Source organism: Ranitomeya variabilis, chromosome 4 (assembly GCF_051348905.1).
Source record: "Ranitomeya variabilis isolate aRanVar5 chromosome 4, aRanVar5.hap1, whole genome shotgun sequence".
In the NCBI taxonomy this organism is placed as follows: Eukaryota; Metazoa; Chordata; class Amphibia; order Anura; family Dendrobatidae; genus Ranitomeya; species Ranitomeya variabilis.
Window position 1 is genome coordinate 752,267,002 of NC_135235.1, and position 23,577 is coordinate 752,290,578.

The 23,577-nt window shown below is 44.1% G+C and overlaps 1 protein-coding gene across 1 annotated transcript in view; it reads right to left on the reverse strand.

The window, feature by feature from the left end:
* Positions 1–23,577, reverse strand: part of GLP2R (glucagon like peptide 2 receptor) — a 121,968-nt gene that overhangs the window by 38,193 nt on the left and 60,198 nt on the right. The gene's annotated exons all lie outside the window — the stretch shown is intronic.

Consider the following 23,577-nt stretch of genomic DNA (forward strand, 5'->3'; position numbering starts at 1 on the left):
AGTAAGACGTGGAGGAGAAGGAAGAGAAAGGAGAAAATAAAAATAAAAAAGAAAGTAGAGAAAGAAAAAGAAAGGAAAAAAGAGGAAGAAAAGGAAGAAGAGAAAGAGAAGGAAGGAGAGAAAGAGAAGGGAAAGAAGGAGGAAAAGGATACATGAAAAGAAGGTGAAGATAATAAGGAAAACAAGGAAAGCGGAGGAAGAGAAAGAAGAAGAGGAGGAGAAGGGAAGAAGATTAAGAAGTGGAGGAGAAGGGAAGACATGGAAGAAGAAAAATTGGATGGGAAAGGGAAAGAGGAAGAAGTAAGGATGAAGAAGAGGTAAAAAAGAGGAGGAGGAGGTGTAGAAGGGAAAAAATCAGGAGAAGGAGCAAAGAATAAAAAGAAAGAAAATATGTATGAGATGTAAGAGAAGGGTAGAAAAAGAAAAGCAGAGAAAAGAATAAGGGAATAAGTAGAAAAGACTGAAAAGAAAAAAGGAAAGAAGTGAAAAGATGAGAAAAAAATATTAATGAGGAGCAAAGGAGGTGAATATAAAAGAAATCGAAGAAAAGGAACAAGATTTAAAATGAGGAAAAGAGGAAGGAGAAATGAGAAGAGGAAAAACATGAAAGTGGTGAAGTAGAAGTAGAAGACAATGGAGATGGGCTAATGGACTTAGACAACTTAAAGGAGCTGTCCACTACTCGGACAACCCTTTCTCAATCACTGTACTACCTCACGAAAAATAGTAACAGCCTTGTTTTGCGTTTAGAAAAATGGTGATTGAGAATTGGTCGTCTGAGTAGTGGACAACCCCTGTAAGTAAGAAGGATAGGAGGAGCTGAACAGAAAAAAATGGAGAAAAATGGTAGAGAAGTAATAGTCTGAGAAAAAGACAAATCTGAAGTCACGTGAGAAAAGGAGAAGAGGACACAAATAAACGTAAAAATGCTAAAAACAAAAGGAAAGGGAAAAGACAAAATGAGAAAGAAAAGTAAGAGGTGTAGGAAGTGGAGGAGAAGGAGGAAGATGGGGAGAAAAAGGAAGATGGAGAACAATAAGAAACAATGAGGAGAAGGATGGAGATTAAAGGAAGAAGAGGAGGAAAAAGAAGAAGACAAAAACAAGAATAAAGATGACGAGAAGTGGGTAGAAGATAAGAAAGAGGAAGAGGTTGAGGAATAAAATAAGGAAGTAAGTAGAGAAAGAGAAAGAATAAAGAAAACAGAGAAGAGGAAATAAAAGGTAAAAAAAAAGAGGACAACATGGTAGAGAAATAATCAGTCTGAAGTAAGAGACAAATCTACATTTAAATGAGAAAAATAAAGTAAAGGAAAAAGAGAAGAACGAGGAAAAAAAGAAGGAAGAGGGGGCGGGGAAGAAGAGGAGGGAGGGAAGAAAGAAGAAAAATAAGAAAATGGAAAAAGAAAGAAGATGATGAGAAATGGTGTGAAGAGAAGAGGAAGAATTGGAAGAGAAGTGGGAGGAATGAAGAAAGAAGACGATGAGGAACATAAGAAAAGGTAGACCAAAAAGAGAAGGAAGAAGAAAAGGTGAAGGAAAAATAACAGGAAGAAGAGGAAGAAAAAATGGAGATGAACTGACAAAATGAATAGAAGGCAATGTCAAAGGTGACAATAGAAATGGAAAGGAAAGGTGTAAGAAGATGAGGAGACACAACAAGAAGGAAAACAGAAAAGCAAAAATAGTAGAAAGAGAAGAATCTGAAGAACAAAGACAAGACAAGCTAAATGAGAAAAAATGCTAAGGAATTCATGTAAAGAATATACCGGAAGAAAACAAGGAAAGGATAAAAGTAGAGGGAGAAGAGGAAGAGAAGGAAGAAGCGGAAGATGACAAAAGATGAAATGAATTAAAATGTATAGAAAATGAGTGCGAAGAAGAAAGAGCATAAATTATAAAATGAGAAGAAAAGGGTAAAAAAAGAAGAAATGGATGATGATGAGTATAAGTACGAAGAAAGGAAGAAGAATCGAATCTCAGAAGAAAGTGAAGTAAAAGTGAAGGAGGAAGTACAGAAGAAAGAGGAAGCAGAAGAAAAAGAAGAAAGCTTAGTCAAAAGACAAAGAGAAAAAAAGAAGGAGAAGAAGAGAAGGAAGTAGAGGAGAAAAAAGAAGGAAAAAATAGTAGGAAGAAAAAAAGAAGGAAAACAAGAAGAATTGAAGGGGTAATACAAATCAGAAATAGGTGGAAGATGAGAAATGGGTGGAAACAGAAATAGAGGATATAGAAGATGAGAAAAAAAGGAAAGAAAAGACGAGAATGGATAAATGAGAATAAAAAAAGAGCAGAAGGGAATAGAGAAAGATTAAGAAGAATTTGCAGAGAAGGAAGAAAGTAATAAAAAGAAGACAGTTTGCCATAGAGGAGGAGGAAGAGGGTGAAGAAAATACAGAGAAAAGAGAAGTGATAACGCGACTGCCTCTAAGGGTTTGTTCTGTTTCTCAGTGTAATCTTCTCGGAGTCTCCGGCGTCTCCAGTTATTATGATTTCTGGATACTGAGGGGCCATAAAGCTCCGGTAATATCATCCTCCTTATCACTGACTCCTCACAGTCTCCTCTCCGCTGGTGCTGATGGGCAATTATTATATGGACTCATAAATCCCCTCAACCATCACTGCGTGGGGACTTCAGGCAATAACACAAGATAAGAACTCCGGATCCTGAGCTGCGGAATCTGAAGGAAACTCCACCACACGGAATCTCTGGAGCGCTGAGAACCTTAGATGGACAAATTGAGAAGAAGTGTCCATTACTGGATATCCATAGCAATGCTTGGAGGCCTACAATAGGCTTCTGGTCATCTCATTATCATTAGAGGGTGGGGTCAGCAGTCATCTCATTATCATTAAAGGGCGGGGTCAGCAGGGTCATCTCATTATGATTGGAGGGCGGGGTCAGCAGTCATCTCATTATCATTAGAGGGTGAGGTCAGCTATCATCTCATTATCAGAAGCAGGAGTCAGCAGTCATCTCATTATCATTAGAGAGAAGGGTCAGCAGTATTCTCATTGTCATTAAAGGGCGGGGTCAGCAGAGTCATCTCATTATCATAGGAGGGCGGATTCAGCAGGGTCATCTCATTATCATTAGAGGGAGGGGTCAGTAGAGTCATCTCATTGTCAGTACAGGGAGGGGTCAGAAGAGTAATCTCATTATCAGTAGTGGGTGAGGTCAGCAGTCATCTCATTATCAGAGGGCGGGGTCAGCAGGGTCATCTCATTATCAGGAGAGGGTGGGATCAGCAGAGTAATCTCATTATCAGTAGAGGGTGGGGTCAGCAGAGTCATCTCATCATTAGAGGGTGGGTTCAGCAGATTCATCTCATTATCAATAGGGCTCAGGGTCAGCAGGGTAATCTCATTATAATTAGTGGGTGGGGTCAGCAGAGTCACTTCATTATCATTAGAGTGAGGGGTCAGCACGGTCTTCTCATTGTAATTAGTGGGCGGGGTCAGCAGAGTCATCTCATTGTCATTAGAGGGCGGGGTCAGCAGGGTCATCTCATTATCATTAGGGTTGAGGTCAGGAGTAGATACAGGACCCATCAGCTTAGCATTACCAGCCATTGGGCATGACCACCAAGAAGAATGGGCAGGCTTAGCCTCTACTGCATAGATGTCACCATATGACCCATAAAGTGCTGATTATTAATAATGCCTTAGATCAATTTTTTTAACTATTTATTAGAAAAGAAAGAAGAAATCTCATCTCTTCACTGAGAAGATCTGTGATAGGACAGGAGCGTCTTGACATGGGTGAATAAACCACATTTACATCACACCCCGGTGGAGAGCTGCGACTGTTCATTCTTCTCTGGGGATTTTAACGGTTTCTACCAAAAGACCGGTTATTGGCTGACATTGGTAGCTTAGGACGGTTACTTGTCATTGTTGCCATCTTTATTAGCTTCTTGGGATCAGAGTTGGGTTTGGTAGAGTTTTCTTTGGAGGCTATTAGAATGCTTGTTGTATACTGCCTTAAATTATATTTCTGAGAGGAGCGATGGGGTCCATCCAACACCATGAAAATTCATGGACCCTTAGTGAGGAATCCAGGCTTACCGAACTAAGAAGTCCCCACCTTTCCGAACACACGAGAGGAGTCAAAAACGAGCAAGCTGTTTAACTTATGGAAATTATGTGACTAGAGAAAACTACTGGAAAATGTCCCATAAATGGCAGGTATCCTCCATCTCTATTTGGACTTCAAGAGAAACTAGAACATGGTACTATCAGAGAACAAATCTTAGCCCTGACCGTTGGCTTTGTAATATCTTGTTTCGATGATAAAAAGTTTTCTACTGGCTATTCAAAAACGTTGGTGTTTCCTCAAAGTTGGATTGACCACTGGTTTTGAGAAAATTTTGTGAACATCCTTCCGAGCCTCGTCAAGAAGCAGATTTGTTCTTCTCGGAGAATAAGTTCTTTTTAGTAGCAATTGTCTCATCGGAGAGGGAAAGTGAGCTACAAACGTACAAACGTTGAAGGCCAAAGAACTCTACTTTTCTTTTTACGGATAAGATAGTGTTGAGGATGTTACCCAGCTTCAAACCCAACGTCATTGGTGAGATGGTCCTTCTGTAAAACAGACCATCAGTGACCCAAATAGGTGGAATAAAGCCTCTATACCTGCACTAGTGAACTTGTGGAGTGATGCCACCAACTCAAGAAGAATGATGGTAGGGCTTCCCCTGAAAGTCCTCATTCTTCAAGGACCAGGCTCATGTTTTGGCAGGAAATATTTTCCTACTGGTGGCTTGAAGCAAGCCAAATTTTTTTGGCATTTCAGACTGGATTTCTCGGCTAGAGAAGATGCCAGTTTTTCATTTCTGACATTTCACACCTTTAGGGATCGTGCTACATTCCCAGATGTATGTGCTGTACATTCCCAGATGTATGTGCTCTACACATTCCCAGATGTATGTGCTCTACACATTCCCAGATGTATGTGCTCTACACATTCCCAGATGTATGTGCTCTACACATTCCCAGATGTATGTGCTCTACACATTCCCAGATGTATGTGCTCTACACATTCCCAGATGTATGTGCTCTACATTCCCAGATGTATGTGCTCTACATTCCCAGATGTATGTGCTCTACACATTCCCAGATGTATGTGCTCTACATTCCCAGATGTATGTGCTCTACACATTCCCAGATGTATGTGCTCTACACATTCCCAGATGTATGTGCTCTACACATTCCCAGATGTATGTGCTCTACACATTCCCAGATGTATGTGCTCTACACATTCCCAGATGTATGTGCTCTATGCATTCCCAGATGTATGTGCTCTACATTCCCAGATGTATGTGCTCTACACATGCCCAGATGTATGTGCTCTACATTCCCAGATGTATGTGCTCTACATTCCCACATGTATGTGCTCTACACATTTCCAGATGTATGTGCTCTACACATTCCCAGATGTATGTGCTCTACACATTCCCAGATGTATGTGCTCTACACATTCCCAGATGTATGTGCTCTACGCATTCCCAGATGTATGTGCTCTACATTCCCACATGTATGTGCTCTACATTCCCACATGTATGTGCTCTACATTCCCACATGTATGTGCTCTACACATTCCCAGATGTATGTGCTCTACACATTCCCACATGTATGTGCTCTACACATTCCCACATGTATGTGCTCTACATTCCCACATGTATGTGCTCTACATTCCCACATGTATGTGCTCTACACATTCCCAGATGTATGTGCTCTACACATTCCCAGATGTATGTGCACTACACATTCCCAGATGTATGTGCTCTACATTCCCAGATGTATGTGCTCTACACATTCCCAGCTGTATGTGCTCTACACATTCCCAGATGTATGTGCTCTACACATTCCCAGATGTATGTGCTCTACACATTCCCAGATGTATGTGCTCTACATTCCCAGATGTATGTGCTCTACATTCCCAGATGTATGTGCTCTACACATTCCCAGATGTATGTGCTCTACACATTCCCAGATGTATGTGCTCTACATTCCCACATGTATGTGCTCTACACATTCCCAGATGTATGTGCTCTACACATTCCCAGATGTATGTGCTCTACACATTCCCAGATGTATGTGCACTACACATTCCCAGATGTATGTGCTCTACATTCCCAGATGTATGTGCTCTACGCATTCCCAGATGTATGTGCTCTACGCATTCCCACATGTATGTGCTCTACATTCCCAGATGTATGTGCTCTACACATTCCCAGATGTATGTGCTCTACACATTCCCAGATGTATGTGCTCTACACATTCCCAGATGTATGTGCTCTACATTCCCACATGTATGTGCTCTACACATTCCCAGATGTATGTGCTCTACACATTCCCAGATGTATGTGCTCTACACATTCCCAGATGTATGTGCTCTACACATTCCCAGATGTATGTGCTCTACACATTCCCAGATGTATGTGCTCTACACATTCCCAGATGTATGTGCTCTACACATTCCCAGATGTATGTACTCTACACATTCCCAGATGTATGTGCTCTACACATTCCCAGATGTATGTGCTCTACACATTCCCAGATGTATGTGCTCTACACATTCCCAGATGTATGTGCACTACACATTCCCAGATGTATGTGCTCTACACATTCCCAGATGTATGTGCTCTACATTCCCAGATGTATGTGCTCTACGCATTCCCAGATGTATGTGCTCTACGCATTCCCAGATGTATGTGCTCTACGCATTCCCAGATGTATGTGCTCTACGCATTCCCAGATGTATGTGCTCTACGCATTCCCAGATGTATGTGCTCTACACATTCCCAGATGTATGTGCTCTACACATTCCCACATGTATGTGCTCTACATTCCCAGATGTATGTGCTCTACACATTCCCAGATGTATGTGCTCTACACATTCCCACATGTATGTGCTCTACATTCCCAGATGTATGTGCTCTACACATTCCCAGATGTATGTGCTCTACACATTCCCAGATGTATGTGCTCTACACATTCCCACATGTATGTGCTCTACACATTCCCAGATGTATGTGCTCTACACATTCCCAGATGTATGTGCTCTACACATTCCCAGATGTATGTGCTCTACACATTCCCAGATGTATGTGCTCTACATTCCCACATGTATGTGCTCTACATTCCCAGATGTATGTGCTCTACACATTCCCAGATGTATGTACTCTACACATTCCCAGATGTATGTGCTCTACATTCCCAGATGTATGTGCTCTACATTCCCAGATGTATGTGCTCTACATTCCCAGATGTATGTGCTCTACATTCCCACATGTATGTGCTCTACATTCCCACATGTATGTGCTCTACATTCCCACATGTATGTGCTCTACATTCCCAGATGTATGTGCTCTACATTCCCAGATGTATGTGCTCTACATTCCCACATGTATGTGCTCTACATTCCCACATGTATGTGCTCTACATTCCCACATGTATGTGCTCTACATTCCCAGATGTATGTGCTCTACATTCCCAGATGTATGTGCTCTACATTCCCAGATGTATGTGCTCTACATGCCCAGATGTATGTGCTGTTGTGCAGGACGACGATGTCAGGAATGATAGAATTTACAATGTTGCTTTACTTTTCTGTAGTCTAAACAGAATCACATAATAAATAATATATTAAATAATAGTAACATCTAATAAAGTTATATAATTAATATATAACAAATAAAATATAATACCGGTATATTAAAAATATAAGACTTAATAATAAATATAATGTAATAAATTATATAATAAATAACGTCTAATAAAATTCTATAATAAATAATATATAATGAATCTAATATAATACCGGTATATGAAAAATACATTATTTAATAATAAATATAATAAATAATATAATAAATCATGGTAACACCTAAAAAAAGTATATAATATACAGGTGCATCTCACAAAATTAGAATATCATCAAAAAGTTAATTTATTTCAGTTCTTCAATACAAAACAAAACGTGAAACTCCTATATTCTATAGAGCCATTACACAGAGTGATATATTTCACGTGTCAAAGCAACCTGGGCTTCCATAGCCCCTCAGCAGCGCCACAGGCTGATCGCCTCCATGCCACGCCGCATTGATGCAGTAATTGATGTAATTGATGCACAAGGAGCCCGACCAAGTACTGAGTGCATTTACTGAACATACATTTCAGTAGGCCAACATTTTGGATTTTACAATCATTTTTCAAGCTGGTGTTATAAAGTATTCTAATTTACTGAGATAATGACTTTTGGGTTTTCATTGGATATAATATAACATATTACTTAATAATAAATATAATAGTATAAATAATATAATAAATAACATCTAATAAAATGATATAATAAATCATATATAATATAATACCGGTATATAAAAAATATCTTAACTAATAAAAAATATAATATGATAAATAATAAATAATATAATAAATAACGTCTAATAGAATTAAATCATAAATAATATGTAATGAATATAATGATACCGGTATAGTAAATAATACAATAGATAATAGTAAAATATAATAGAGTAAGTTATATATTCTTACAACATATAGTACATATATTTTAATAATAAAGTATACAATAAGATATAATTAATAATATATATATTATATAACATAATAAATATTATAATACATTTTAATACTGTATAATAAAATAATATATAATAAATGTAAAAAACAATAATAATGGTTTAAAAAAAAATAGAATATATTTGATCTTCTATATGATAATGACTTCAGGCAAGCAGCATTTATATATTAGATGCTGGAGCCAGTGAGGCATAGTCACTAAATGGAGAAACTCAGCGAGTCAGCAACTCCACATTATTAAACTAATTTTTTCCCCTGAACACACACAAAAAAAAAAGAAAAGAAAGATAAGTTGAAAAAAATAATATAAGATAAAAATAATAACAAAAAAATAATGAAAAACATTTTGTAAAAACATAATTACAATATGGACTAAAAATACATTATAACTTATGAATAAACTAAGTTATATTAAAAGATAAAAGATAAACTATAGAAAGGCTAAGAAATCAATAATGAATGATAAAAAGGACAAAAATAAATAAATTTAAAAAACTATAAATTGTAAAAAAAGGCTAACCCATAAAAGGTTAACCCATAAAAATAAGTGGTAAAACAGACAAAAATAAAAAAAATTATGAATTATAAAAATGGGTATAAAAAAAAAAATATATAATATATTTGTATTTTTTTCGATTTAGTATATTTCTATATACATTTTACTGGAGGCTTAAAAAATATATTGTAATAGTTTATTTAGCGTTGTTTTTGCTGCTACTATAGACGTGCCGCCCCTTTAAAACATAAAAGATAGAACGATATTGGGGACCATTAAATCAGAATGATCGAGTGCCAATAATTTCCATAAAATGATGGTGAAGTGCGAGCTGCTGGCGTTGTGTCGCGCAGTCACGGCGGTGTGTAGTCGGCCATGGTAATGTGTTTCGCGGTGTCTTCATACATTACAGAAATCTATTCATGAAGTATAGGTGTGGGGGATGGGCGCTTACACCATCTGACTTTCTATTATAGGAAACCTAGAACAACAGCATTTCTATCAATGACGCCCCAAAAGCTCAAAAAGTAAGAAGAAAAAACATAAAAAACACTGTGTAGAACAACGAACCACTGGGTCTCCATCTATCCTGCGGAGGCTGGCGTCTCCGCAAGATTAATAGACATGCTGCGGTCTGAAGAGACGCGCCGCATGTTCATCCCCGCGGGTGAGCCGCGGGTGTCTGTGCCCGCATATTGGGCATGGCATTTCTTGAAATCCCATCCACTACGCTGTAACATCTGGATGCTGCACAAGTACGCAGAGTCCAATCCGCATCGTTTACTGGCCGTGTGCACCTGCCCTTACTCCGGCTGAGGAAGAATGATAGGTACAGAGAGTCCTCGATACAGTATAATGCAGGTCCCATATAGTACATATAGTATATACAGTATGATGTAGCCCCCTACACACAGTATAGTGCAGGCCCCCCACGCAGTATAGTGCAGCCCCCACACACAGTGTACTGCAGCCCCCCATATACACAGTATAGTGCAGCCCCCCACACAGTATGATGCAGCCCTCCTACACACAGTATAATGCAGTCCCCCCACACAGTATAGTGCAGCCCCCACACACAGTGTAATTCAGCCCTTGCAGCCCCTCATATACACAGTATAGTGCAGCCCCCCCAGACAGTATGATGCAGCCCTCCTACACACAGTATAATGCAGCCTCCACACACAGTATAGTGCAGCCCCCACACACAGTGTAATGCAGCCCCTCATATACACAGTATAGTGCAGCCACCCACACAGTATGATGCAGCCCTCCTACACACAGTATAATGCAGCCCCACACACAGTATAGTGCAGTCCCCCCACACAGTATAGTGCAGCCCCCACACAGTGTAATGCAGCCCCCCACACACACAGTATAGTGCAGTCCCCTCACACAGTATAGTGCAGTCCCCCCACACACAGTACAGTTGAGAACAGTGCAGCCCCCACACACTCACAGTATCATGCAGCAAACACACACAGTATAATACATATAGTATATACAGTATGATGTAGTCCCCACACACAGTATAGTGCAGGCCCCCACACAGTATTGTGCAGCCCCCACACACAGTGTACTGCAGCCCCCATATATACAGCATAGTGGAGCCCCCCACAGTATGACGCAGCCCTCCTACACACAGTATAATGCAGCCCCCCACACAGCATAGTGCAGCCCCACACACAATGTAATGCAGCCCCCCCCACACACAGTATAGTGCAGTCCCCTCACACAGTATAGTGCAGCCCCCACACACAGTGTAGTGCAGCCCCCCTACACACACAGTATAGTGCAGCCCCCACACATAGTATGGTGCAGCAGACACACACAACACAGCATAGTGCAGTCCCCCCACACACAGTACAGTGGAGCCCAGTGCAGCCCCCACACACTCACAGTATTGTGCAGCAGACAAACACACAGTATAGTACAGTCATTCCACACACAGTATTCTGCAGACACACACACACACAATACTTACCTCTCCTCCTCGTTCCCCTGCTGCTCTAGCTTCTGCAGTGCACAGCATCTCCGCATATCATCAGCTCCCCTGCTGGCACACGCTGACTCAGAGGCAGAGGGGGAGTGATGGGAGAGGGAGTGTCACATGATGCTCTCTGTTGTGAATTTGGATTCTGGGCTCCCCCGGTGGCTACTGGTGGAATTGAACTGGTGTTTTCATCTTCTCTGTTCACCTGTTCCCATCAAGATGTGGGAGTCGTTATATAACCTTGCTGCTCTGTTAGTTGCTTGCCGGTCAACAATGTTATCAGAAGCCTCTCTGTGCTTGCTCCTGCTCCTAGACAACTACTAGATAAGTTGGACTCTTGTCCATGTTTGTTTTTGCATTTTTGTTCCAGTTCACAGCTGTAGTTTCGTTACTGTGTCTGGAAAGCTCTTGTGAACAGGAATTGCCACTCTGGTGTTATGAGTTAATGCCAGAGTTTTAAAGTAATTTCTGGATGGTGTTTTGATAGGGTTTTCAGCTGACCATGAAAGTGTCCTTTCTGTCTTCTGCTATGTAGTAAGTGGACCTCAAATTTGCTAAACCTATTTTCATACTACGTTTGTTATTTCATCTTAATTCACCGCCAATACATGTGGGGGGCCTCTGTCTCCTTTCGGGGTATTTCTCTAGAGGTGAGCTAGGACTAATATTTTCCTCTGCTAGCATTATTTAGTCCTCCGGCTGGTGCTGGGCATCTAGAATCAATGTAGGCATGCTACCCGGCCACTGCTAGTTGTGCGTTAGGTTTAGTTCATGGTCAGCTCAGTTCCCATCTTCCAAGAGCTAGTTCCTATATATGCTGATGCTATGTTCTCTTGCCATTGAGAACATGACAGTTTGACCGGCCACTAAAGGGTTAAAATCCTTGGCTGAGAAAGGAGAGAAATAAGAAGTCTGCTGAGAATTTTTTTTTTTTTTTCTCCTTCTAATCTTTGAATGGCTCTGTGTCCACCTGTTTGTAATGGATCTTCAGAGTGTAACTGCAGGTTTGAATAATCTCGCCACGAAGGTACAAAATTTGCAAGACTTTGTTTGTCATGCACCTGTATCTGAGCCGAGAATTCCTTTGCCGGAATTTTTCTCGGGGAATAGATCTGGGTTTCAGAATTTTCGAAATAATTGCAAATTATTTTTGTCCCTGAAATTTCGCTCTGCCGGAGACCCTGCACAGCAGGTCAGGATTGTGATTTCCTTGCTCCGGGGCGACCCTCAAGACTGGGCTTTTTCATTGACACCAGGGGATCCTGCGTTGCTCAATGTGGATGCGTTTTTTCTGGCCTTGGGGTTGCTTTATGACGAACCTCATTTGGAGCTTCAGGCGGAAAAAACTTTGATGTCCCTATCTCAGGGGCAAGATGAAGCGGAAATTTACTGTCAAAGATTCCGTAAATGGTCTGTGCTTACTCAGTGGAATGAGTGCGCCCTGGCGGCGACTTTCAGAGAGGGTCTCTCTGATGCCATTAAGGATGTTATGGTGGGGTTCCCTGTGCCTGCGGGTCTGAATGAGTCCATGACAATGGCTATTCAGATCGATAGGCGTTTGCGGGAGCGCAAACCAGTGCACCATCTGGCGGTGTCCACTGAGAAGTCGCCAGAGAGTATGCAGTGTGATAGAATTCTGTCCCGAAGCGAGCGGCAGAATTTTAGACGGAAAAAAGGGTTGTGTTTCTATTGTGGTGATTCTACTCATGTTATATCAGCATGCTCTAAGCGCACTAAAAAGCTTGATAAATCTGTTTCCATTTGCACCTTACCGTCTAAGTTTATTCTATCTGTGACCCTGATTTGCTCTTTGTCATCTATTACCACGGACGCCTATGTCGACTCTGGCGCCGCTTTGACTCTTATGGATTGGTCCTTTGCCAAACGCTGTGGGTATGATTTAGAGCCTTTGGAGACTCTTATTCCTCTGAAGGGGATTGACTCCACCCCATTGGCTAATAATAAACCACAATACTGGCCACAAGTAACTATGCGTATTAATCCGGATCACCAGGAGATTATTCGCTTTCTGGTGCTGTATAATCTACATGATGATTTGGTGCTAGGATTGCCTTGGCTGCAATCTCACAACCCAGTCCTCGACTGGAGAGCTATGTCTGTGTTGAGCTGGGGATGTAAGGGGGCTCATGGGGATGTACCTGTGGTTTCCATTTCATCATCTATTCCCTCTGAAATTCCTGAGTTCCTGTCTGACTATCGTGACGTCTTTGAAGAATCCAAGCTTGGTTCATTACCTCCGCACCGAGAGTGCGATTGTGCCATAGATTTAATCCCGGGTAGTAAATACCCAAAGGGTCGTTTATTTAATCTGTCTGTGCCTGAACATGCTGCTATGCGAGAATATATAAAGGAGTCCTTGGAAAAGGGACATATTCGTCCATCGTCATCTCCCTTAGGAGCCGGTTTTTTCTTTGTGTCAAAAAAAGACGGCTCTTTGAGACCATGTATCGATTATCGGCTTTTGAATAAAATCACTGTAAAATATCAATACCCATTGCCGTTGCTGACTGATTTGTTTGCTCGCATAAAGGGGGCCAAGTGGTTCTCTAAGATTGACCTTCGTGGGGCGTATAATTTGGTGCGAATCAGGCAGGGGGATGAGTGGAAAACCGCATTTAATACGCCCGAGGGCCACTTTGAGTATTTAGTGATGCCTTTTGGTCTTTCAAATGCTCCGTCAGTTTTCCAGTCCTTTATGCATGATATTTTTCGCGATTATTTGGATAAATTTATGATTGTGTATCTGGATGATATTCTGATTTTTTCGGATGACTGGGACTCTCATGTCCAGCAAGTCAGGAGGGTTTTCCAGGTTTTGCGGTTTAATTCTTTGTGTGTGAAGGGTTCTAAGTGTGTTTTTGGGGTACAGAGGATTTCCTTTTTGGGATATATTTTTTCTCCCTCTTCCATTGAAATGGATCCTGTCAAGGTTCAAGCTATTTGTGATTGGACGCAGCCCTCTTCTCTTAAGAGTCTTCAGAAATTTTTGGGCTTTGCTAACTTTTATCGTCGATTTATTGCTGGTTTTTCGGATATTGCTAAGCCATTGACCGATTTGACTAAGAAGGGTGCTGATGTTGCTGATTGGTCCCCTGACGCTGTGGAGGCCTTTCGGGAGCTTAAGCGCCGTTTTTCCTCTGCCCCTGTGTTGCGTCAGCCTGATGTTGCTCTACCTTTTCAGGTTGAGGTCGACGCTTCTGAGATCGGAGCTGGGGCAGTGTTGTCGCAGAAAAGTTCTGACTGCTCCGTGATGAGGCCTTGTGCCTTCTTTTCCCGTAAATTTTCGCCCGCTGAGCGGAATTATGATGTTGGGAATCGGGAGCTTTTGGCCATGAAGTGGGCTTTTGAGGAGTGGCGCCATTGGCTTGAGGGGGCCAGACATCAGGTGGTGGTATTGACTGACCACAAAAATTTGATTTATCTTGAGACCGCCAGGCGCCTGAATCCTAGACAGGCGCGCTGGTCATTATTTTTCTCTCGGTTTAATTTTGTGGTGTCATACCTACCGGGTTCTAAGAATGTTAAGGCGGATGCCCTTTCTAGGAGTTTTGAGCCTGACTCGCCTGGTAACTCTGAGCCCACAGGTATCCTTGAGGATGGAGTGGTATTGTCAGCCGTTTCTCCAGACCTGCGGCGGGCCTTGCAGGAGTTTCAGGCGGATAGACCGGATCGTTGCCCACCTGATAAACTGTTTGTTCCTGATGATTGGACCAGTAGAGTCATCTCTGAGGTTCATTCTTCTGCGTTGGCAGGTCATCCTGGCATTTTTGGTACCAGGGATTTGGTGGCAAGGTCCTTCTGGTGGCCTTCCCTGTCACGAGATGTGCGAGGCTTTGTGCAGTCTTGTGACGTTTGTGCTCGGGCCAAGCCTTGTTGCTCTCGGGCTAGTGGATTATTGTTGCCCTTGCCTATTCCTAAGAGGCCTTGGACGCACATCTCGATGGATTTTATTTCAGATCTGCCTGTTTCTCAGAAGATGTCTGTCATCTGGGTGGTGTGTGACCGTTTCTCTAAGATGGTCCATTTGGTTCCTCTGCCCAAGTTGCCTTCTTCTTCCGAGTTGGTTCCTCTGTTTTTTCAAAATGTTGTTCGTTTGCATGGTATTCCTGAGAATATCATTTCTGACAGAGGGACCCAATTCGTGTCTAGATTTTGGCGGGCATTCTGTGCTAGGATGGGCATAGATTTATCTTTTTCGTCCGCTTTCCATCCTCAGACGAATGGCCAGACCGAGCGGACTAATCAGACCCTGGAGACATATCTGAGGTGTTTTGTGTCTGCTGACCAGGATGATTGGGTTGCTTTTTTGCCATTGGCAGAGTTCGCTCTCAATAATCGGGCCAGCTCTGCCACTTTGGTGTCCCCGTTTTTCTGTAATTCGGGGTTTCATCCTCGATTTTCCTCTGGTCAGGTGGAATCTTCGGATTGTCCTGGAGTGGATGCTGTGGTGGAGAGATTGCATCAGATCTGGGGGCAGGTGGTGGACAATTTGAGGTTGTCCCAGGAGAAGACTCAGCTTTTTGCCAACCGCCACCGTCGTGTTGGTCCTCGGCTTTGTGTTGGGGATTTGGTGTGGTTGTCTTCTCGTTTTGTCCCTATGAGGGTCTCTTCTCCTAAGTTTAAGCCTCGGTTCATTGGCCCGTATAAGATATTGGAGATTCTTAACCCTGTTTCCTTCCGTTTGGACCTCCCTGCATCCTTTTCTATTCATAATGTTTTTCATCGGTCATTATTGCGCAGGTATGAGGTACCGGTTGTGCCTTCCGTTGAGCCTCCTGCTCCGGTGTTGGTTGAGGGTGAGTTGGAGTACGTGGTGGAGAAAATCTTAGACTCTCGTGTTTCCAGACGGAGACTCCAGTATCTGGTTAAGTGGAAGGGATACGGCCAGGAGGATAATTCTTGGGTGAATGCATCTGATGTTCATGCCTCTGATCTGGTTCGTGCCTTTCATAGGGCCCATCCTGATCGCCCTGGTGGTTCTGGTGAGGGTTCGGTGCCCCCTCCTTGAGGGGGGGGTACTGTTGTGAATTTGGATTCTGGGCTCCCCCGGTGGCTACTGGTGGAATTGAACTGGTGTTTTCATCTTCTCTGTTCACCTGTTCCCATCAAGATGTGGGAGTCGCTATATAACCTTGCTGCTCTGTTAGTTGCTTGCCGGTCAACAATATAAATAAAGTAAAGGGGGCACCACGGTTCATGGGATCACATATAGACCTGACAAACACCAATTAGGCAAGACAAGAAAGAAACAGGCTAGGTCTATAGTATAAAGGATCACCACACACCAATGTAGCTATAATAATGAAAACACAACTTTATTCAAGTACCAATAAATATACAGCAAACCACATACATGTTTTAAAAACAATTAAAAAGGCATAAACTTAGCCATTCAACAAATACCCACAATAGGGTTAATAGCCCACACTATAGTAACCAAAATGTCTGTGTACATATATATATATAGTGATTGTCTTAATAGATGCTAAACTGCATGGACAGCATAACCCTTTTTAGAAAATAGCCAATGGTATTGCACAATAACTGCAAACCCCTATGAGCGAATATACCTAATTGGGGGTAAGAAAATACCTACACCCCAATAGCCACATGGTTTAAGAAAAAGCAGGTGTAGATAATAAAGAAACCACAAGGGCTACGCAAATCCCTGGTCTACTAAGCAGTACAGCATGCCTAGATGAAGACAAGGCCAAATAGCAACCAAATAACAAATCCACTTAATAGTGCACTGATATACAATTACCAATATGTCCAGCAAACCCCTAATACATGGTTGAATCCTGCGGCTGGACTGGCTCTAAGTGTGGGCTACACAAACACCCAACGCGTGTCGCCACCTGCTGGTGGCTTCGTCAGGGGTAATGTGAACGCATACAGTCTGCTGTTTAAATATTAACACCGTAAAGGTTATTACCTGAGTCAGCTGTGTAGCTGAAGGTTCCACCGCGTGGAGCTACAGGCGGCAGCCATTACCTATCTACCTACCTAGCTATATAACCTTGCTGCTTTGTTAGTTGCTTGCCGGTCAACAATGTTATCAGAAGCCTCTCTGTGCTTGTTCCTGCTCCTAGACAACTACTAGATAAGTTGGACTCTTGTCCATGTTTGTTTTTGCATTTTTGTTCCAGTTCACAGCTGTAGTTTCGTTACTGTGTCTGGAAAGCTCTTGTGAACAGGAATTGCCACTCTGGTGTTATGAGTTAATGCCAGAGTTTTAAAGTAATTTCTGGATGGTGTTTTGATAGGGTTTTCAGCTGACCATGAAAGTGTCCTTTCTGTCTTCTGCTATGTAGTAAGTGGACCTCAAATTTGCTAAACCTATTTTCATACTACGTTTGTTATTTCATATTAATTCACCGCCAATACATGTGGGGGGCCTCTGTCTCCTTTCGGGGTATTTCTCTAGAGGTGAGCTAGGACTAATATTTTCCTCTGCTAGCATTATTTAGTCCTCCGGCTGGTGCTGGGCATCTAGAATCAACGTAGGCATGCTACCCGGCCACTGCTAGTTGTGCGTTAGGTTTAGTTCATGGTCAGCTCAGTTCCCATCTTCCAAGAGCTAGTTCCTATATATGCTGATGCTATGTTCTCTTGCCATTGAGAACATGACAGCTCTCTCCTCCATCACTGCTTTCAACTGTTAAGTTAAATGCACGATGCGGAGGGGGTGCGGCACCGGGTCCCTCTTACTCAGTGGCCCCATAGCAGCCACGTTATATGCCACTATTAGCGGCATGCCACTGGCTGGGAGCCCCTGGAGGAGCAGGGGCCCTAGGTGGCTGCCTGGTCTGCCTGCCCCTGACGCCAGCCCTGACCGGCCCCACACTGGATGGTATTATCACTGGTCCCACACTGGAGGATATTATCACCACTCCTTGTACCTGCCCTTACTGCAGGTTATTATCACCACCCCATGTACCGGCTCCACACTGGCGTATATTATCACTGCCCCTGTACCTGCCCTGCATTGGAGGATATTATCACTGCCCCCTGTACCTGCCCTACACTGGAGGTTATTGTCACCGCCCCCTGTACCTGCCCCACACTAGAGGATATTATCACCGCCCCCTGTATCTGCCCCACACTGGAGGTTATTATCACCGCCCCTGTACCGGCCCCACACTGGAGGTTATTATCACCGCCCCTGTACCGGCCCCACACTGGCGTATATTATCACTGCCCCTGTACCTGCCCTGCATTGGAGGATATTATCATTGCCCCCTGTACCTGCCCTACACTGGAGGTTATTGTCACCGCCCCCTGTACCTGCCCCACACTAGAGGATATTATCACCGCCCCCTGTATCTGCCCCACACTGGAGGTTATTATCACCGCCCCTGTACCGGCCCCACACTGGAGGTTATTATCACCGCCCCTGTACCGGCCCCACACTGGAGGTTATTATCACCGCCCCCTGTACCTGCCCTGCATTGGAGGATATCACCGCCCCCTGTACCTGCCCCACACTGGAGGTTATTAGCACCTCCCCTGTACCTGCCCCGCACTGAAGGATATTATCACTGCCCCTGTACCTGCCCCACACTGGAGGATATTATCACCGCCCCCTGTACCTGCCCCACACTGGAGGTTATTATCACCGCCCCCTGTACCTGCCCCACACTGGAGGATATTATCACCGCCCCCTGTACCTGCCCCACACTGGAGGTTATTAGCACCTCCCCTGTACCTGCCCCACACTGGAGGATATTATCACTGCCCCCTGTACCTGCCCCACACTGGAGGTTATTAGCACCTCCCCTGTACCTGCCCCGCACTGAAGGATATTATCACTGCCCCTGTACCTGCCTGTAAGAGTCATGTCGGCCTGGTAGTCGGGGGCAGGTATATCTCGCCCAGGTATTTGTCCTATGTGAATTAGGCCGCTCAGTATCTTCAGGATACCGAGGGGTTAATAACTGCAGGAATAAAGGCTGACCAGCTGGAGGTTTCAGGGGTCAGCCTGGGGCACACAGAATGTCTGTCTGTGTGAGACACATGTGAGTAAGAGCTGTGCTCATGACCTGTGTTATGTTTGCTGGGTGGGAGTAGCCCCCCCAGTTGTTAGATAGGAACGTGTTTGTTTAGTAAGTGCCGGACAGGCAAGGATTTATTTTTATGATTTGTTTTCTGTATTTGCTTTCACTTTAATAAACCTGACCTGAGGTCAGTCTACCTGGAAACCTGCTGTCGCCTCAGAGTTTAATGCACAAACCACGTGACCTTTGACCCCAGCAAAGGCGATCCCGGAGTGTTTTGTTACATTGTGGTGGAGAACGCGGGCACTCCGTGGCACAGGCGACAGTATGGAAGACGTGGTGAAAGCACAAGTGCAGTCCACTGCCATACAGCAGCAGGCCACTGCCGCACAGCAGGAAGCTAATCGCTTGATGGCCGCACAGGTGAAGGAGTTACTGGACATGGCGGCTGCAGACCGCCAGCTTCTCCAACAGGTGGCGCAACGCTTGCTGAGCATGCCTGAGGCTAACCCGGAAGCAGAGTCCAGGAGGATCCATGTGAGTCGATACTGGCAAAAGCTGACCGCAGAAGATGACGTCGAGGCGTACCTGACAACATTTGAGCGGACAGCGTTGAGAGAGAAGTGGCCGAAGGAACGATGGGCCGATCTAATTGCTCCGTTTCTTTCCGGCGAGGCCCAAAAAGCTTACCATGACTTGGACCCGGAAGTCGCGCAGGACTTTGAGAAGCTGAGAGCTGAGATCCTGGCCCGGCTCGGTGTGACGACGGCTGTCCGTGCACAGAGGGTACACCAGTGGACATACCAGCAAGATAAACCGGCGCGGTCTCAGATGTTCGACCTGATCTACTTGACAAAGAAATGGCTGCAACCCGAGGAACTGACAACGCCCGAAATAATCCAGCGGATTGTCTTGGACAAGTACCTGAGGGTACTACCACCAGCGCTGAAAAAGTGGGTAAGCCAAGGAAATCCCACGACAGCGGATCAACTTGTGGAGTTGGTCGAGCGTTATTCCGTGGCAGAAGGACTTCCCGACGACACCGCCAGCACCCGGTCTGTGCCTCCTCCTCGTGGAACCGGTAAGACTGTTCCAGCGATTACGGGTGAAGGAAAATCGCCAAAACTGTGGGGGAGGAACCCAGGACTGCTCGCGCTCCGAGACCGAGAGTATGGGATGGTGGTCTCAGTAGGGGGCCTGTTAGGTGTTTTCGTTGCCGTGAGAAGGGCCATGTTTCTGCGAACTGTCCTGTTACCACTGAACCCATGCAGTGCGATGTTATAGACTCTAAGAAACGCATGTCTTTGGTTACACAGCTGGTGAATGTGAATGCGGGCCAAAATGATATAGCAAAACACCTGTGTGAATTATCTGTTGATGGGAAAAGTGTTGTGGCGTTACTAGACTCTGGAAGTGTGGTGACTCTGGTGAAAGCTAGTCTGGTGGCACTTCCGTCTGGTTCGTCTGACAAATTCTCTGTAACGTGTGTGCATGGTGACACCTGCTCGTACCTAACAGCGGTCATACTGATTTCCACTCCCTATGGGTCTGTGCAACACAAAGTGGGACTCGTTCCCGCATTGTTACATGATGTAATTCTGGGCCGGGATTTTCCCCATTTCTGGCAGTTGTGGGAGAGTCAGTTGCTCCTTCACGGTAGCTGTGAACCTTCCCCCATGCCATCTCGAGGTCCCGAGTTCCTAGATGAGACCCCACAGGAAGATATTGCTGGGGAGGTTATTGAATCTAACCTTCAGTTCCCCTTCTCAGTTATGGCGGGGGAAACTGAGGAAACTGAGGAAATTCAGCGAGAGGCGGAGGCCGATAGCCATCCAGCACCCGGCCTGCCAGATTTGGGAGTTCAGTTGGATGACTTCCACAGCGAAAAATGTAAAAGTGATAGATAGCTGTTGTGAATTTGGATTCTGGGCTCCCCCGGTGGCCGCTTGTGGAATTGGACTTGTCATCCTCTTTCCTGTTTCACCTGATTCCATCAGTAGTGGGTGTCGCTATTTAAGCTCATTTCTCTGGTGGTTTCTTGCCGGTCAACAATGTTATCTGATGCCTCTCAGTGCTTGTTCCTGCTTCTAGACTACTACTAGATAAGTTGGACTTTTGTCCATGTTTTGTTTTGCCTATTTGTTCCAGTTCACAGCTGAAGTTTTGTTACTGTGTCTGGAAAGCTCTCGTTGATCAGGGATTGCTACTCTGGCGTTATGAGTTAATGCCAGAGTTTAAGGTAATCTCTGGATGGTGTTTTGTTAGTGTTTTTCTGCTGACCATGAAAGTATACTATCTGTCTTCTGCTATCTAGTAAGCGGACCTCAAATTTGCTAAGACTATTTTCCTGCTGCGTTTGTTGTTTCATCTGAACTCACCGTCATTATATGTGGGGGGCTACTGTCTTCTTTGGAATATTTCTCTAGAGGTGAGCCAGGTCTTATATTTCCCTCTGCTAGCTATTTAGGTCTTAGGCCAGAGCTGGGCATCTAGCGATAAATAGGAAATGCTACCTGGCTATTTCTAGTTGCGCGGCAGGCTTAGTTCATGGTCAGTATAGTTCCATCTTCCGAGAGCTTGTCCCTCTATAGGCTTGCTATGATCTCTGCCTGCAGAGATCATGACAGTTTGACCGGCCCCCTTCCAGTAAAGTGTTAAAGACCCAGGTTGAGAAAGGAGAGTTATAAGAAGTCTGCTGAAATTTTTTTTTTTTTCCTCCAGTCTGCCTTGCTGCAGTCTTTTCTCTCTCTCTCCTCCTATCTCTGTATGCTCTGTGTGCACCTGACAATAATGGATCTCCAGAGTGTAACTGCGGGTTTGAATAATCTCATCACGAAAGTACAAAATTTACAAGATTTTGTGGTACATGCTCCGGTATCTGAGCCGAGAATTCCTTTGCCGGAGTTCTTCACAGGGAATAGAGCTAGCTTCCAGAATTTCCGAAATAATTGTAAGCTTTATTTGTCCCTGAAGTCTCGTTCAGCTGGAGACCCTGCTCAGCAGGTTAGGATTGTGATTTCCTTGCTCAGGGGTGACCCTCAAGATTGGGCCTTCTCATTGCCAGCAGGGGATCCTGCGTTACGCGATGTGGATGCGTTTTTTCTGGCCTTGGGCTTGCTTTATGAGGAACCTCATTTGGAACTTCAGGCAGAAAAAACTTTGATGGCACTATCTCAGGGGCAAGACGAAGCTGAAGTTTTCTGCCAAAAATTCCGTAAATGGTCTGTGCTTACTCAGTGGAATGAGTGCGCCTTGGCGGCAACTTTCAGAGAAGGTCTCTCTGATGCCGTTAAGGATGTTATGGTGGGGTTCCCTTTGCCTGCAGGTCTGAATGAGTCCATGACAATGGCTATTCAGATTGATAGGCGTCTGCGGGAGCGCAAACCGGTGCACCATCTGGCGGTGTCTATGGAAAAGACGCCAGAAAGTATGCAGTGTGATAGAATTCTGTCCAGGAGCGAGCGACAGAATTTTAGACGGAAGAATGGATTGTGTTTCTATTGTGGGGATTCTACTCATGTTATATCAGCATGCTCTAGGCGTACAAAGAAGCTTGATAAGTCTGTTTCCATTAGCACCATTCAGTCTAAGTTTATTTTGTCTGTAACCCTGATTTGCTCTTTGTCATCCATTGCCACGGACGCCTATGTTGACTCTGGCGCCGCTCTGAGTCTTATGGATTGGTCCTTTGCCAATCGTTGTGGTTTTGATTTAGAGCCTTTGAAGACTCTTATTCCTCTGAAGGGGATTGACTCCACCCCATTGGATAATAATAAACCACAATACTGGACACAAGTAACCATGCGTATCAATCCGGATCACCAGGAGATTATTCGTTTCCTGGTGCTGTATAATTTACATGACGATTTGGTACTGGGATTGCCATGGTTGCAGTCTCACAACCCAGTCTTGGACTGGAGAGCAATGTCTGTGTTGAGCTGGGGATGTAAGGGTATTCATGGGGACGTACCTTTGGTTTCTATTTCGTCGTCCATTCCCTCTGAAGTCCCTGAGTTCCTCTCTGATTATCAAGACGTCTTTGACGAACCCAAGCTTGGGTCGTTACCTCCGCACCGTGAGTGCGATTGTGCCATAGATTTGATACCGGGTTGTAAATATCCAAAGGGTCGTTTGTTTAATTTGTCTGTGCCGGAACATGCTGCTATGCGGGAATATATAAAGGAGTCTTTGGAAAAGGGACATATTCGTCCATCCTCTTCTCCCTTGGGAGCTGGGTTTTTCTTTGTCTCAAAAAAAGACGGCTCTTTGAGACCATGTATTGATTATCGGCTTCTGAATAAGATCACTGTTAAGTATCAATACCCATTGCCATTGCTTACTGATTTGTTTGCTCGTATAGAGGGTGCTAAGTGGTTCTCTAAAATTGATCTTCGTGGGGCGTATAATTTGGTGCGGATCAGGCAGGGGGATGAGTGGAAGACCGCATTTAATACGCCCGAGGGCCACTTT